This window comes from Perissodus microlepis, chromosome 23, assembly GCF_051167445.1.
Source record: "Perissodus microlepis isolate ML-2025 ecotype Zambia chromosome 23, ASM5116744v1, whole genome shotgun sequence".
In the NCBI taxonomy this organism is placed as follows: Eukaryota; Metazoa; Chordata; class Actinopteri; order Cichliformes; family Cichlidae; genus Perissodus; species Perissodus microlepis.
This window is the reverse complement of record NC_140482.1, coordinates 7,386,713-7,404,780: the sequence shown is the minus strand read 5'-3', so window position 1 is coordinate 7,404,780 and position 18,068 is coordinate 7,386,713.

Below are 18,068 nucleotides of genomic sequence, written 5' to 3'. Positions count from 1 at the left end.
CCTCCACATCGCCGAAACTCATGCTCAGTTTTTGTGCAGTTTGTATATGAGCTGCTCTATAATAGATGCCATTATTAACAATCTAATTTCCTGAGAGCTTATTTGAATACTGGACATCATAATTCAGTATGGTGCTAAAACTCAAGCTGTAGGACTCTGTATATTTTCACAGAATAGATTAAAGTATTAAGAAATCTGACTTCTGAAAGGAGCTAGTTACTCTTATAACAATAAATAAAATCCAGAGGAACCAGATGCCTTCAGAAGTCACCTAATCATTAAATAGAGTCATCCTGTGTGTACTTTATTCTCATTTATAAATATAACTGTTCTGTGAAGGCTTTAGAGGTTTGCTAGAGAACAAACAGCATCATGAAAGCCGAGGAGCACACTAGACTGGTCAGGGATAGAGCTGTGGAAAGGTTTAAAGTAGGGTCGGGTTATAAAAACATATCCCAAGCTTTGAACATCTCATGGAGCACTTTTCAATCTATCATGTGGAAATGGTAAGAGTATGGCTCAACTGCAAACCTATGGAGACATGGCAATTCACCCAAACTGACAGGCATTGCAAGGAGAGCATTAATCAGAGAAGCAGCCAAGAGAGCCATTGTAACTCTGCAGGGATCCACAGCTCATGTGGGAGACTCTGTCCATCCGGACAACTATCGGTCTGACTTTAATGGAGGAGTGGCAGAGCACTGTTGAGAGGAAGCCTTAAGAAGCCTTGCAGGTGTTAAACATTCATGTGGACTGCTTCCACATGTTTGCTGTAACTTTTTAGACCTACGTGAAAAAAGATATGACGGGGAAACCTAACATTGCACACCAACCTGAACACCACCATCCCCACTGTGAGACATGGTGGTGGTAGCATCATGCTGTGGAGATCCTATACCTCAGCAGGGACACTGAAGCTGGTCAGGGTTGATGGGAAGATGGGTGGAGCTAAATACAAGACAATACCGGAAGAAAACCTGTTAGAGGCTTATAAGGACTTGATTGTAGGGCGGAGGTTCACCTTCCAGGAAGATGACGAGGCTTAGCCTACAGCCAGAGCAGATAATCGTGTGTTAGAGTGGCCTAATGTCCAGACCTAAGGACAAAGGACGCTGCAAATGCAGATCTTTATTTATTTCTCTTTTTAAAAAATTGAACACTGTGTATAATTTTCCTTCCACTTCACAATTTTACGGTACTCTGTGTTGTTTTTTTAACAGGAAGACCCAATAAAATGCATTTAATGTTGTGGTTGTAATGTCAAAAAATGTGGAAAAGTTCAAGGCCTATGAATACTTTATCAAGTCACTGTATTGTACAAAACCCTGTTAACAGTCTCCTCTATCCTCGGCTAACTGCTTAATTGTTTTCAGCTGAGCGGCATAACTCACTAAGTCTTTATGAGCTCTTGGGGAGTTTTCAGAAGTTCGGATGCTGATTGCTGCCCTCCCCTCATTCTGCCAGATTCTGCCGAGTGTCTGATCGAGTGGAACAAGCTATACAAAGCAACATCTGACACACCTTGTAAAGCTGTTTTGGCTAACATGTTTGCAGACAGTTAACTATTATAGATTCAGTAGATAGAGCCATGTTAACATTCAGTTGGAGCCATGTTTCTGTTTATGACCGAAGAGTGTATACATAAAAGATGGACCCAGTTTATTGATCCAAAAAGCGTAGCCAATGTGGAAGTGTTATAAACCTGCATTCATTCTAATGGCCAGCAGCGGGCTCCTTGTGTGATACCAGAAATAAGACTGTGGAAAATAAACCCTTCAGCTCTCTGGAGCTATAACCTCACGCATCTTTGTAACTGTAACATCAAGCTGGATTCAGTTACTGATTAGAGGCAAAGCAAATAATAACGAAGTTACACTTTGGGTCAAGTCTACCTCATGATCAACAAGTCACACTTCACACGCCTTTTGGGTGTGAAGAGCTCTCGGTTTCTCCGTCAGGTCCACCCTGTTCTCTTCCAGTGCTAAAGCATCAAGACCACCTTATATACACAGTTTATACACACTTACCCGAATTGACTATTGGAATCAAAATTGACCGATTTTAACAGTGTAAACCTCATGTTTGACTATAAACCAGTCTGTTTTATATGTGTGCAACACACACACGGCAGTACAAATCAATCAAACAAAATTACTTTACAAAATTAGCATCATTTCATCATGAATGGATCCTGTTTGGAGACATTTTTAAAAAATATTTTAAGCTAATTTTTGTCCTCAAATGATCTGGGATAAAGTATGTTTTCTACAACCAGCTCGACCTAATCTTCACACCTTAACAGGCCACCCAGGTAAATGGACTGGTTCTTATATAGCGCTTTTCTACTCTTCTGAGCACTCAAAGCGCTTTACACAACTTGTGCATTCACCCATTCACACAAGCACATTGATCTAAGTGCTTTCTAAGTAACATTCACACACATTCATACTCTGATGGATGCATCGGAGAGCAATTTGGGGTTAATATCTTACCCTAGACTAGGGGGCATGCAGACTAGGGGAAGCCAGGAATCGAACCACCAACCTTCCGATCAGTAGATGACCTGCTCTACTGCCTGAGCTACAGCCACCCCACCCAGGGGTGTTAATAATCTTCCACCAGCTTCTAGATTGGGCCACCTTGTCTAGTCTAGAGGCCTTGTTTGAGATCCCTTTCCTCCTAGAGTCCCTGTCAAATTCTCTGCAGCAGTTCTGCCAAATCCCCTCTCATAGCCAGATGAAAGTCTGCTACCAGTAAGTAGGCCATAAAACCACAGGAGGAAGAGGGAAAAAAAGCAAAAGGACCTTGGTATTTAATGCCAAAATCCAACTACTATGTCCTCCCCTCCCCTTCTCTCCATGCCTCCAATGTCCACACACCCTGTGCATCCTCCCTACGGAGCACCCCCACCCACAACTGCAGACAAATAGGCCAGGAAGCCAGGAAGCACCGCTGTAGTAAGAGGCCTGGAGTCCAGGGTGGTGGGCACGGATGAGGAAAAAAGGAGATTCATATTGTGAGTTGAGCAGCGGGGTTGCCAGTGAGGTGTTGCCGCAATTGCCGTCCGTCATCACTCCACCCAGGAAAAGTCAGACCTTCTGACCTAACATTTGAATAACGGTATGTGTGTGAGTGTGTGTTTGTGCGGGTGTCAGGAAGTACAGAGCCAAAAAGGAAGCTCCTGACAGCTGTTCCTCTCATTGCCTTTAACTGACAAGTGGAATCAACCTCCTACTCTCCTCTCCTTTTCCCCGCCCTTTTCATCTGCCTCCTCTGTGTCATCAGAGTGGATCAAACGTGAGCGGCTTGACCTGTCCAGTCAAAAAAAGGATGCTCCTAGGGAAGGGAGGATGGCTTGTGCGTAAGGTAGCTTAATTTCAGGAAGTGTGTCTGTGTGTTCTTAGTCTGTATCCTCTATCATCATCATTTCCTCTGGCTAGTAGACTCCTGGGCTACATCAAGGATAATTGCAGCCACGCTGATTGTCATGGTGGAGCTATATAACAGCATTTCTTGTCAGAGTTTGGAAGTTTTGAATTACACCACTGGAGATCCCTCAATCTCAACCACTCTAAAACTTTAAAGGGATGAAATCCCCCGTTTTGCATTTGCGCTACTTAAGAAGCCTCCTTGAGTGAATCTGAACTCGGAGGCTCTACCCTTGGCCTCCAACCCGTTGGCTATGAATTTCTAAAGTATAAAGAGTCCCGCCTTCCCTTAAGAGAAAATCTCTGTGGGAAGTGAGTTATAGTAAGTGAAGTGCTGAGGCTGCAGACTCGGCTTCACAATGCCGTCACTCTTTATCTTAGAAAACTGGTGATTAGTGCAGTGAGTGACGTTGAGTAACAGGTGACTCTTTGTCAGTTTCCCGGTTATTGCAGAACTGTTGTTTTCCAACTATGCCACTTTCTCTGACCTCATTTACCGGACTGGGTCTGCTAAGAAGCAGGGGGTTGGCATAGGGGCTGCTTAGCAGCCTCTGCCAAGAAGTACATGGCAGTTAAGTGGAAGACTGTCAACACCTATGATGTTTTGAGCTTGCTCAGGAACCTGCGGCACAGTAGAGGCACAGTTAGAGAAGCCAAATGTTTGCCATCGAGGTTATCTTGAAGTGATTAAGAGATTTTTGACAAATGTTTTAAATTATTAAGTCATGGGTTATGTGCAAGATAACGGGGGTTTACACCGAGGCCAGTGCCATTAGCCCAGCTACCTGTTGCATTGTTGTTATTGTCAACACAGATTGCAATCTCGGAGTGTTTTCATGGCTCTATTGTTGGGTTGCACAGATAAGCAACACATGGAAGCTATTACTGCCTGTCTAAATTGTGAAGCCAGGTGCTGTTCATTTTTACAGCCACACAAGAGTGTCGCATGAAACATCTGCTCTTAAGCACATGGGCCGATGTAGTCATTTATAATCCTCTCCATCCTGGTCACTCCCAATGAACATCTTAACATCCTCAGCTCTGCCACCTCCAGCTCAGCCTCTTGTCTTTTTGTTAGTGCCACCATCTCCAAACCATGGATCATAACAGGTCTCACTACCATCTTGTAAAACTTCCGTTTCACACTTGTTGCTATACTTCTGTTTAATGTGTCCTTACTAAAAACATCTGCAATTTTCTCTTCCCCTTTATTCATTTATTTATTCAGTTTTTTTCCAGCACAGTAAACCAGCACATACCCCTAATTCGTGTTTAAGTCATGCCATAAATCACAATTCTAGAAATAAATGAGGAAAAAATAGTTTTATAAGATGTCAGAGGGTCATCGGTTGCTCTTGGAACAAGGAAAACTATCCCGTTAGTTTTATGAATTTGAGGCAGTGCAGCCAAGAGCTTTGGCTGTCGTTGACTTCTCTTGACTTCACTTGCACACAGGCCAGCCAGTGGTGTTATAAAAGCTGAGGTTAAGGGTATTAACGGTGTGCCAGAGGTGTTGAATTCAAAGAAGTGGGCTCAAGCTGTGGTTCTCTAAGCATGTCTGTGTTTTGGACTCATGAATTGTCACGATGATGATTTTGGATGAATGCCGCTCGAGAAGAAAATTGCCACTTAAAGATTTTCTTTTTCATCCTAATCATTACCAACGCAAACATGCTGCTTAAATTCAGACGATCTTTGAACGCATCTCCACGTGCCTCTGGAATAGCATTCTGGCTGCTTTCAAACTCTTAAAAAGAGCTGCCAAACTTTTCACTTTTGATAAAGTTTTACGGTTTCCAAAGAAGGAGGGAGTGGGGATCTCAGATGTTACAAATTTCAGTCTTTTTAGAGCGGAAGCCTTTTGATCTCCAGACTTCTGCCTCCTTCTCCAAGCGCATTGAACAGCTGGAGCGAAGTTTTATCCAAAAAGAGGACTGACCTCTTTTCGGGTACTCAGGGGTTACTGCCTGCTGCGGCTGCTTCTGTGGACCAAGAGATAAACTGCAAATCAGAGAGCTTTTCAACACTCACAGTGGGGGCTGCTGAATGCCCCATTCAGTTCAATTTAGCTCACGTTCACTCTTCAGTCCTGACTTTTTAAGCTCTATGATATTAATTTCGGTTCTATATTTATTCTATTGTTTTCTGTTTACATCCTATTGTATGAGTTAACCCCGTTGCTGAGGCGTGGACGGTAAGGCAGGAAGAGTTAAGCGTGTCATACCCTGATTATGATGTGGAGAACAACATGTTACCTTGCTTGTTTTGGGAAAGTTGTACACTATGCTTCCCTTAAACCCACCCTGGCTTCCTCCCATATCTCAAACGTTAATGACTAATGTCTGCATATGATTGTGATGCAGGAAGGAGCTTATTCTGGGACACCCAGGCGGCCATGAAAAGTGACGCCGACGTGCGGTGTTAGGTGGAGGCCTGAGCTGACGTATATAATTCCCAGCACTGCCATGACCAGTTGTGGAAGGGCACGGGCGTGTGTCAGGAACCGGAAGGTGAAACCTAAAAGAGTAACTGTAAGATATAAGCAGAGAGAGGTCAGGAAGTGAATTACAATAGCTTTCAGGAAACGTGGCCACTGCACTGTGACTCAGCAAAAGCTGCCAAGCTGATTGAGAAATGCTCCAGTTTGAAAGAGTACAGCGGGATCATTCAGAATTCCCGGCCTTTTGAGATTATAGAGTGCAGTCTGTCTTTCATAAGAAAATTGCAGTCCATTTGATAAGATTATCTTCTTTATAAATGCCCTTTTAAGGTATTGTTACTCAAATGACATTAACTTTGATTTCTGCAACTTCAAAGTAAGAGTTGGAGGTCCTCCGAGTTTCAGAAGCGGACTTCAGAGGTCCAGAGCTTATGTAGAGTGAAAGGTGATCCATTTGCTGTAGGAGATTTGGTTAGTCAAGGAAATTAACCTGCTGGGGAGTTCCCTTGATCTGCTGCCTCTGCTTTAGCCTGTAATGAGCCTTGGCAATATGAGAGGTTTGTGTCTGTGTGTTTTGATGTATCTGTTTCACTCCAGCGTATGGGGAGAAGTATTCAGGCTTGAGATGGTAAGATAGGGTGGGTGATGGAGCAGGGAAGAAAAAGGAGGAACTCTGGGAAAACTCTGGGTGACTGGTTGTACTCTTTTTTTCTGGATGTCAAGGTCATGACCCCTTTTCTGTCATTAGTGCAGATGCCCTTGAACCTGAGGGGGTCTCGTAGTCACGAGGTCGGAAAACTGTAGGTGACCGATTATAAATGCATAAGCCACAAAGGCACTTTGGCTTGGGAAAGAGTTTTTGGAGCAGTCCACGTCTGTGTCCAAGAGCGTGAGAGACAAAGAAAAACAGACACAAGAGGAAACCATGCGCAGGCACACGCTGCTGGTCTGGGCCTCGATGTAAAGCAAATCAGGCAACATCCCGTTTTAGCCTAGTCACAGTACGCAGATAAATCAATCTTCATCTGTATGGCACAGACTGCAAAGGGACTTGCAAGTACAGAGAATCGCAGATCTGGAGATGATCGCCTGTTTCAGTGGTTTGTGCTGTCTTTGATGAGTTGACAATATGCTTAGCATCACTCCAAGGACCGGGCATTGAGTTCATCAAGTCTGGATAAATGCAACCAAAACAGCAGACATCCTACCATCTGTTGGGTTCTGACAGTGAAAAGAAAGCCTCTAGATTGGCTGTAGCTTGGGAAAGTATTATTTGATTTAACACTGAATCGAAATTAGAGACAGACATGCACACATACCAATTAATTATTCCTGATTCGTGCATTGTTTTTGCACAAGTGAAGAGAACAAGAGCTAAATAAGTGGTCAGATATAAAGTGGGTCACCTGGCTAGCTTCCATCCAAATGAAGCCAGGTCTCCATCTCTATCACCTGGCTGTTATGATAGGCTTTACATTGCCATGGCCCACAGAAGACCCTTGCATAAGCTGGGAGAGAGAGCTTTTCTTGAACCGTGAAGGAAACGCTGAACTGGGCTTTTTCACTGGGCTAATTTAAGAGAACCCCGTTGTTTTAACACCGTTCCAAGGCTCTGCACTGTTTTTGGGGGGAGGAGGGGGAAAAAGAGGGGGAAGCAGACAGAGAGATTCTTAACCCACCGCCCTTGGGATACCAGTCTGCATTCCTGCTTTTGGCTTGACCACGACAGGACCCCTGCAGTAATACTGAGTGAGAGTAGACTCTCATGATTGTACCGAGTATGCGTTTGAAAGTGTTTATTTAATGGTTTTATAATATTGAAAAGACTCAGAGAATATTTCCACCCAGCTGTGCCCATGCCCAATTTCAGTAGGTACAAAGAAAGTGGAACATTTCAGAAATTTAGAAAGCTATAAATGTGTTATTATGTTTGGCTTAAATATTGCTCCACAGCAGGAACTGTTTCTTCTTGCTGTTCAGTGTAGGCCCAGCTTCTGCTCTTTGCAGCCGTGCACTGCTACATGTTTGCAATCTACAAGCTAACAAATGCAGACAAACCAGTTTTTGAATATTTTTTTAGGGTTTTGCTTTCATTGGCTGCAGATATGATAAACAGTGACAGATAACCCCCCATAAAAATGGATTTGAGCTTTGCTTCAGTAGAGCTAAAGGGAGCAATGTGTGATTGGTCAATTGGTAAATGACATTTTACGCATTCAATGGTCCTCTCTGGTCATAACAAGATGTGTTAGCATCAGAGATGGGCAGTAGCGCGTTACTTGTAACGCGTTACTGTAATCCGATTACTTTTTTCAAGTAACGAGTAAAGTAAGGGATTACTATTGCAAAAACGGTAATTAGATTACCGTTACTTTCCCGTAGGAACGCTGCGTTACTGCGTTACTAAAACCGTGATTTTTTGCGAGAATGTCTCATGACAGTGACGTAAGCAAGTGCGACGTTCGTGACAACAGCTGTGTGCAGATCAACAATGGATCGACTGCGGGAGAGAGTATGAGCGTGCAGCGTTTAAAGCGTGGAAGTACTGACCTTACTTTAAGTTTGATTCCATAAAAAGTGACAAAAACATTAGTGTCCGCTGCGTGGAAAAAAAACTTCTTTTTACAGCGAAAAAAAACCCCCTAAACATCCAAGCAAGCATCGAGTGCGCTATGACGTAATGGGAAATTCACAGAGAAACTCGCGGATTCTTCCACTGACCGCTGCGGCACACCTGCACCAGGGTAAACCTCCGCCTACCTCACTCCTGCTTTACAGGTGAAAATAGAGCAAAAGGACCGCTAGTCTTTGACTTTATTTATTTTCTGCTGTGTTTTACTTGCATCTATTTGAAAGACTGAGTGTAAACACACACAAAAAATATATTTTATGTGCTGGAATGTGCAGAAAATAGGTTTAAATAGGTTTAAAACAAATTTCTTCCAGTCAGAGAATGTTGCATATAATTAAATTTTTGCTTGATGCATAAAGTTAAAAGATTAAAACTAATAAAAGAAGTTTTAAAAAGGGACTTTTCCATTTGATTACATTTTGTATGATGGATTGTAGAAAAAGTAGAATTGGGCTGAAAGATCTATCGCTTTATCACCTATTCAGGTTGTAAATCGTGTTTTTAAAAAGTAACTAAGTAACTAAGTAATTAATTACTTTTGAAAATAAGTAATCAGTAAAGTAACGGGATTACTTTTTTGGGGAAGTAATCAGTAATTAGTTACTGATTACTTTTTTCAAGTAACTTGACCAACACTGGTTAGCATCTTTGTGAGGTAGGCCAAAGATGGCCACTTGCTAATGGCCACTAGGAGGGATCAGATTGTATTGAGGTTTTGTCAACCACTAAACACTTAAACTTGCCTGCTATTTTGTGACAACCATGCTAACAATGTAGGATGGAATAAGTCAGTTGCTAGCTTATTGCTGTTGTGAAGGTTTAAAAGGAAGTGATGGACTTACAACCACTGTCCATCTGTTGCAACATGGGGAAGGTTTACTTTCAAAGTAAAAGTTGCACCTTTTGAAAGAACTTTAACTCTGAAGGTGTCATCCTTTTTCTAGCATTAGTCCTGCTGGGCAGGTAGTTAGCTCGTATTTGCAGACAAACATGATAAACTACAGGCAACTGTGGCAATCTGCTAACAACCAAAGATATTACTAGAAGGATTTTGATGAGTTTAAAGTCTCAATAACTAGTTTCAAGTCTAACTGAATAAATCAGAAACCCCATTACAGTAGAAAGGGAAGGTAAAGCAGGGTATGTTTTAAGGCTAGTTTAGCGCCACCAAACTTGGGTGGCCTTGCGGACTTGTGTTTCGACTAGTTAGATGACCTATTATATATATGTATTAGGTTTGAATCTGCTGCTATCCAATTATTTTGTCTATTAATATCGTTAAGACCAAAATAGACACAAAACAAGACAATCCCATTGCTTTAATTTGCATTATTTGCTTGTTAGCAAACAGTAAAAGATATATGCGCAAACATTTGCATGTTTGCTGTGTTAATGTGCAGTGCAGTAAAATAGTGTAACTTACAAATGACAAGCTTACTTGAACAAGTTAAGCAAATCGTGCACGTGCAAGATGTTTGCACACACCTTCAGATAATCTTGGCACATTTACAAGCTGTTCCCACACAATCAGATGTATCCAATCCAATGCACTTAAAGACTAGCTTATGTTTGTGTTTGTGTTGTCGTGATGCTAAAAAGATTTAAGTGCGGTACATGTATGAAAGGGACTGTACTGAATAGAGAAAGAGAGCTGGGTAGATGATCTAAAAGCTCTAGAGGTTTTTGTTGCCTGCTGAGCTCATCAGTGAGTCAAGGAAGGAAGTTTGACATGTTCTTAGGCTTCCTGGATCCTTTGCCTCTTTCTCCGTGTGTGAATTTGCATTTGAACTTGAGATGCAAACTCAGCACAACTATTTTACAACCTCTGTCCAAATTATTATTATTTCTTCCTTCTTGTCTCACTTTGTCTTCGTGCACTTCTTGGCCTGCTGGCACAGAGGTTCCCTTCAGTAAAACATACATGAGTGGTTTTGTCACATTGTAAAGTCATCAAAAGGTGGGCGAAGCAGCAGGGCTGCTCAGCTTGCTCCCATGTCTGACTCGTTTCCACCAGATTGTTATGACTTTTAACAATCACGTCCTGCCCACTCATCCCGTGGGAAGAGAGGGGGAGAAAAGGTGGAATAAGAGATCTGGAGGGACTGACGGACCACTGGGTAAGAGATACGAATGTTAGATGATGGGGCTGGCCTACATAGGAGGCAGAAGGATCCAGTTGTGACTCTCCAACAAGCTGAAGACAGGTGAGAGTGACAGATTAGAAAGAGAAAGTGCTCCTGTCACTGCAGCATCAACTTCAAATGGAGACTTTGGGCTTGGATGGACTTTGGGCCTGCAGTTTTGGATGTATTCCCATGATGACTTTAATTTCTGACTCTCCAGGAAAATTACCATAAATCTTTCTTTTCCACTACTGCAAGTGACTACACTGTGACCTTTCAGCAGTGATAGCCTCTATGGTTGTTCTCCCATCTCGAGCTCACTGATGCCAACACTTATTTCACGCCTTCTCATAAGAAAAAGCATAAAACAATTTTTGCAAGATTTCTTCAGTCCAAAATCAAAAGGCTCTGAAGAGGCAACAAGCTGCTTGAAAAGTGGAGTGCTCTATTAATTTGCAGTAAAATGAAACATTCTTTATTACTGCCAACATCTTTCCAACTAATGGTCAGCTATAAAAGGTTTTATGCATTTATGTCTTATATCGCCTGCCGGCGTCAAGTGCGGACTGAAACAATTTAGACTTTTGCACGGAGCTGAGTATGTGCGGCATCCGTGAAGAACCATTTATTGGGGGTATGAAAACATGTTTTGAACTTTCATGGTAGCTAATAGTGGTTACTGTGGTAGTGCCAAGTGGTAAACAGTGTGTCGCTCTAGTCAGTCAGGACTTTGTATTCGCTCAATTTGAAAGGAGCTACGTGTTTGCATTGGGTATATTTAGAAAACTTCCTTCAGCTCACCGCTTTCTGCACACCTGACCAGTTTTTTCGACCAAATTATTTTACGTTATGGTAAATAGTCACAGATACACATTATGTTAGAGATATATTGTAACTGAAACAGCAAGGGCATTGCATATGAACTTTTAAACAAAGAATTTCCTAAACTAGCCAAGGCCCACTCACAGATTCCTAGAGAACACTCAGTGACTAGTTGGAAACCACTGGTCATGAGGGAAAAATGACTAAACAGGAAAATGGAAGGTCATTGATCTCTGTTTCAGGTTTGTGTTGCACTTTTTCAGCTTGGGTACTAAATGGCAGGTGTTCGCAGACAAGATGATGTCTTCCATGCAAGACAGGTGACTGGCTAATCTGCTCGTCGTCAAAGCAATCACAAAAAGATTTTTGCTACTAATTGATTTCACCTGGCAACAGCCAGCCATCTCTAGCAAACACTTGCAAACAAGCCTGAGTAAAGACATTTTCACTAGTGACCCAAGGTTGCCCAGGGGTTACAAACCAGTCTCTAGATCTGTGTGACAGAGGCTTTAGCAACTGACCCTTAAGATGCTACTGCAAGATGCATGTGCTGCAAACAGCGCTGAGCTAGTTTTTCTGAGTAGTTTTAGTTTTCATTTCAGTTTGACGTCTTTGTCAAGTCAAGTCAAGTCAAGTTTATTTATAAAGCACATTTAAAAACAACCGAGGCATTGTCATTTAGTTTAATATCAGCTAGTTTCCAGAGTGGGCTTTCTCATTTCAGTTTAGTTTTTATTTTGGGAAACTGCTTCATTTTAGTTTCATTTTTATTAGTTTCAGCATTAGTTTGAGTGTTTTTAATTATTGTAATGTGGAGGGAATATACCGAGGCATTCTAGGTAGTCATTATACATAGGTATTACAATGAAAACAGTCTTTGAAAGCAGCTGACTCACTGCCTTGTAGGATAAACCCACCCATAAGCACCTCATCAGGCAGGCTGTGATAAAAAATATTAGCAAAATAAGCATGTCAGGCTATCCTGATTGGAAAGAAGATTTATTGACATTTCCAAATAATTTTCTTGCGTTACCTTTACAAAAACAAAGGTACATGAGTGTCAACATACATGCTGATACTCATACCCCCTGTGAAAGGCCAGTATCAGCTGACAAGATCAGCCAATAGATACATCTGCCTAACTCTAGATTCATATCTTTATGCTAAAATAATTTAATCCCCTGCTCTGCGTAGGCTCCTGTTTGATATTACAAAAGTAGAACAGCATGATTCCCATTGGTTATTCATGTTTCTTTAAGTCGGAAAGTCAAACTTAAGCCAGGTAAATCTGAGGTATATAGACATCACTGCTTGATATCAACTAAGGCCTAGTTTCTACTATCTTTCATGTCCAATATTAGCCTCGACACATCTACTTAGTGTCATGCTTTGACAAATATATGGAAAACTATTAAGCTGCACCGTTAGCTTAAACACAGACTTTTTCTATCACCTCATCTCTAAATCAAATGTAATGCATTGACGTCAAGGCAAAATTAGTTCTTAATAGGTTAGCAGGGCCTGGCTCAATGTAACAAAGGATGTATAAACTTGAAAAAAAAAAGTCCCGATGTGTCAGTAAGCTGCCATCCACATGTGGCTGAATGGTGTGACGTTGAGCAGGCAACTTCATCTCAGTTAATTAGCACGTCTAAGCATTGTAAACCTCAGTCTGGCGGTTGCTTTGTCGTGGCCTTAACACTGGAAACCGCCACATCCCTCACAGAGATGCTAATTTGCACAGACAGAATTATACCCCCAGACACTGACTGCATTAACATTTTAAAAAGGTTTAAATAGACATCACAGTTAAGAGAAGGGATAACAAAATACTCACTGCTTTGTGAAGGCAGTGAAACAAAATAGGTTGATAATAAACTGGAATCTAACATGATCCAAAGTCTCCTTGAAAGCAAGGAGCCTCTTAATATAGCACTTCTTGTAAAACATGACAGCAGTTGTAGGTCATCAAAATGCAGCGCTTGATCCTTTCAAGGGTTTTCCCAGCTTGAGAGAGGATGTTGTGAGTGTCCACGAGTTAAAACTTGAGTCAGAATGATGAAAAGAATGAATCTGTATTAGATTAACTGATGTTTTTTTCCATGCATTCATACGTTGGGTTAAAAATTTGTGTTGTAAAGAAATCTCCGTTGCTTCTTGAGCAATTGTGAGAGTAAACTAAAGTGTCTCGCTTTAAACGCACTAAAAGTCCAAAGTCAGCAGAAGCCTAAAAGGGATTTACTGCAAAATACTTCACTTGATTTCCCCCACCCCCCGTCCAACAGTTTGTCTCTCTGTCTCTAGGGGGCAGTATGGTTTCACTCTTTGTGTGTGGAGCTCTGAAATTCCACATGGAGTGTTTGCTCTGGCAGGCTCTTACTGTTTATGCCAAAGTAAGTTAAGAAACTAACATCTCGCTTACCGTGTCCATATTTGAAAATGTCCATGAGGTTTGAAAATCTTCAATTAAGCTAGACACAGAGGACTGAGAGTGAGTGTTTGGCTGATGTAGAGGACACTAAGATGATGAATTCAGTCCTGCCTGCACTCCAGAGCAGGACTGATTGCTCTTGTGAGGTTACACCACTGAATTCATCAGCAGGTGGCTGCAGGCTCCTGCACCTTCTGCTTGGATGGAGGCAAATGTCAGAGTGAAGTCGGTGTAAGATCAAAGTGTGAAAAAAAAAAGGATTAAAAAAATATATTGCAAAGCAAACATACTGGTAGTTTTAGTTTTATTAGATTAACCCTTCATATTTTCCTTGATGACTGTAACTGGTCCTAAACCTGCCTTAAACCCTTATGGAAGGGAATAATGTCTGGAAAATGGTCATTTCTAGTTGACCAAAATGAATATGAAAATAAACAGTGATAATAAAAACACCAGAGCAGTACTACATGCTGTGCAAAGGTCTTGCGTCACCCCTCATTTCTTTATATTTTTCTAGGGAAATGGGAGATAGATGTAATTATTTACTCATATGTGTGCGAACATACATGGAAATACATTATATAAGGGAATTTAATGAGCTTGCAAGTCAATATTTGGTTTGACCACCTTTATTCTTCGAAACAACCCGAACTCTCCTAGGCAGCTTTCTTGTCAGTTCTTCAAGAATAGTTATCCAAGCTTCTTGAGGGACATGCAAAGCTCTTCTTTGGATGTTTCTGCCGTTAAGATGATCCCACACAGCTTCAGTAATGTGGAGGTCCGGGCTCTGGGGAGACCAGTCCATGATTGACAGTGTTCATTGTGTGTTTTTCTCTACAGATATGCTTTTACTGCACTGGCAGTAGGTTTAGGATCATTGTCGTGCTGATAAATGAAGCTGTTGTCAATCAGATGGTTTCACAGTGGATCAAATGTGGATGGTGTTTTTCTGCTTTCATAATTCCATCAACTTAGCCCACATCGTTGACTTGCAGCTCCAAACTGTGACAGAGCCTCCAGTGTGTTTTGTAGATGGTTGTAGACATTCAGTGTTGCACCACTCTCCTGACCTGATTTGAACCACTCCATCACAGCTGTCGCCACTTATTTTCAGTCTAGTTCTTGTGTAATTTGTCATACTTCAGCTTTTTCTCCCTGTTTCCCTCCCTGAAGAATGTCTTCTTGACAGTTATTGCACTGAGACCATTTCTGATGAACAGTAGATGATCAGCAGAGGGGTCAGATGCATCTCTCAGGTCCTGTGTCAGGTGGATATTTTTACTGTTGAGGACATAATCGATAGGTTTATAGACCTGTCACTTCTTTTGTCCTCAACCTCTTTTGTTTCCTCAGATTTTTTAAGGACACGCTGCACACTGTGCTGAAATATGTTTGCAGCTAATAGCACGCCAAGACAGACCGAGAACCAATAAGTCAGTTAAGTGTTTTGTGGGTCAGTCCAAAGAAAAACTTTGAATTAGAGCCACACACAAGTCTGTCTTTACATCTGTTGGTGTAAAACAAAGATTTAACAGTGTTTATTAATAATTTTGACACACTGGCAAGCCCCCTAAAGTAAAAAACACAAAAACAACTAAAAAAACAACAACCAGTAGTTCAGACAAAGTTTTGGGGGACTTTTGGGCTCCCTTGTAACCAGCATTAGATTTCAGGGGATATAATCGATTCAAAAGAATCAGCTATGTAAGAATAGACAAACACCACTCTTCTAGCTCTGATACCAACTGAATTATCAGCTCTCTGTACAAATACCTACACATGCCAGAAATGAAGAACTGTACATGGCTGCTTGTAATCACCCATGGAGTATAAAGTAGAGAAAAAGAGGAGAGGTCATGCGATGGTAGTGAATGAGCCCTCTGTCTAATGTGCCCTAGCTTTTGTCCCAAGAAATGGACAGAGAAAGACAAGAGTGTATGCAGAAGAGGAAGGGGGGCTAAGGTGGACCATGTGAATGTCAAGATATCCAGGCTATCCAGGCTAGGCAGCCCCTAAAAGTGTCTGCAATAAAAGCTACATGAAAAAAAATCTGAATTTCCACTGCTAGGTTTCTGACTAAATTGCAGAGATACAGTAGAATTTCCTGTGAGGGCCGCTGCCCAAAGCTGTTGATTCTGCCATGAAGTTAAATATGTTTATGGTACATTTTGCTCTTAATCCTGCGTGTGCGATACGCTGATGGAACATATTGTATCAGGAACACGATCCACCTAAGCGGAGCGAATCCACAGTTCACCACACTTGCGTAACACCTGTACAGATCTAATTACAAATCATGACTCCATTGGGAATGATTGCAGTGTTTGTTCGTGCTGTGCGTGGTACACTGGCCAGGTCTAGCAGGGAACATTTAGTCTCCCCGAGGAGATTCAGAACTTTATTGGCAGTGAGAAATTTCCTGCATTGTGCTCCACCTGCAGGCTCTGTCAGTGTGTGGTTAGCATTTCTACACCCGCTGGGGCATGCACAGATGTTTATTAGCTGTTCCTCCATCCATACGTGAAAGTGCATGGCGGGAGCCTGGATTTACTCGTATATTGACGTTTAAATGTGTGGTTTTCGGTGTCAGTCGCCTCACTATGTTGTTTCCATAAAGTGCACCTGGTTTCACATCTTTCTGGCCTGAAAACACCTCGAGATCACTGATTACATCGCCACGAAACTGGCCGAAAGCCCCATTTGCGGAATTATCGCCTGATTCTTGTACAAAGGGCAGCTTTTATTGTCTAACAATGTCAAGAGCTGCCCAGAAAACCCATTCCCAGTCCTGTTCCTAATCCTCTTTGCAGTTGGCCTTAAGCCCCTTTACCCTCCGTCGACAGCAGTCAGCTGGGGGATGTCATTAGCTTGAAAGCTGTGAGACTCACCTGGTTACCCAGCTGTCTCGGAGGCGGGAGAAGGGATGATTACAGAGTGAAGCTGGCCCTCCCAGTTTAAGCACAGTGGACCAGCACACGTGTGGAAAAAGACTGAATTAAGCAGAGAAAAGTGGGCAAAGTACTGTTGTTGTTTTCCTGATGCTGTTGCTCATTGCACAGAGGTTGTGCTTCAACAGGTGTTACCTGCACTGCTTGTTTGACCTTTATGAGACAAGTTTAAAAACACAGTACTGTATAAAAATGATGGATGCAGACACTGTGACATCACTGATTGGTTTGTGAACTCCTGTTTTTGAAGCCTTGAGATTTTTGAACTCAGGCATCACGAGCGCAGTGGAGCCAACTTTGAAAACTTGTTAATCACAAGGTCAGTCCGCCTTAAAGCATGGACTATGTACTGTTATCCTTCTGGGGGCCATAATTTACAAAGTAAACATCATGTTGCTTGCAAAAAAGACTTAAAGCTAGCAATTAAGACCACAAGCTCATTGGGAAAGTGTTTGCTGAGGGCATGGATCGAGGAAAGTCAGAGCTGTTTTCCCATAGAATTCTATGTGAAAACAAGTTTATGGTAGCGCTGCACTTGCTCCTCATATGAATGCACTCTGTGGACTCCAAAGTTGAATATTTTACAGTCAACAAAGTGATATTATACTTTGATATATTGATGCATCCACTAAGAGCGACCTAGGGTGGCCCGTATAGGTCAAACACGCTGCGAGGCAAGTTCTTTGGGGGGAGAAAGTGACAGAAACCTGAACATGTGAAGGATTGCACTGAGAAGTGAAGGATTCATTAGTGTTGTGATTCACGTAATACTGTTAGCTGTTTACTGTTAGCTTGTCACTTCTGCAGCTGTTCCGTCACATCATTGTTTCCCCAGAAACACTCCAGTTGTGTTTTGTGAGCTTTTATGTGCAGCCCTTTTCTTTTATGGAGTTGCTTTCTTATGTTGCAATGCGTTTGACCTCTACAGGCCACCATGCTCTTACTTGATGTATGGATTTATCAAAGTATAATCAAATTTTGGTTCACTGTATTATATTGTATGTAGTATTTTAATTAGTGTCCATTGTGTTTTGTTTGTTTTTGCAGCAAACACCAACGGCATGTTTGACCTTTTAGGACCACCGTAGGGACCACCATGTTTTTAGCCTAGCCAGTGACCAGTCAGAAAGAAAAGCTTGGTATGTGTCATTATTTTTTTGGGGGAAAAAAAGCAATAAAAACAAAAGAAGAGAAAAGAAGAATTTCAGGCTGACCTTAAGCACCTCCTGTAAATGTGTTAACAA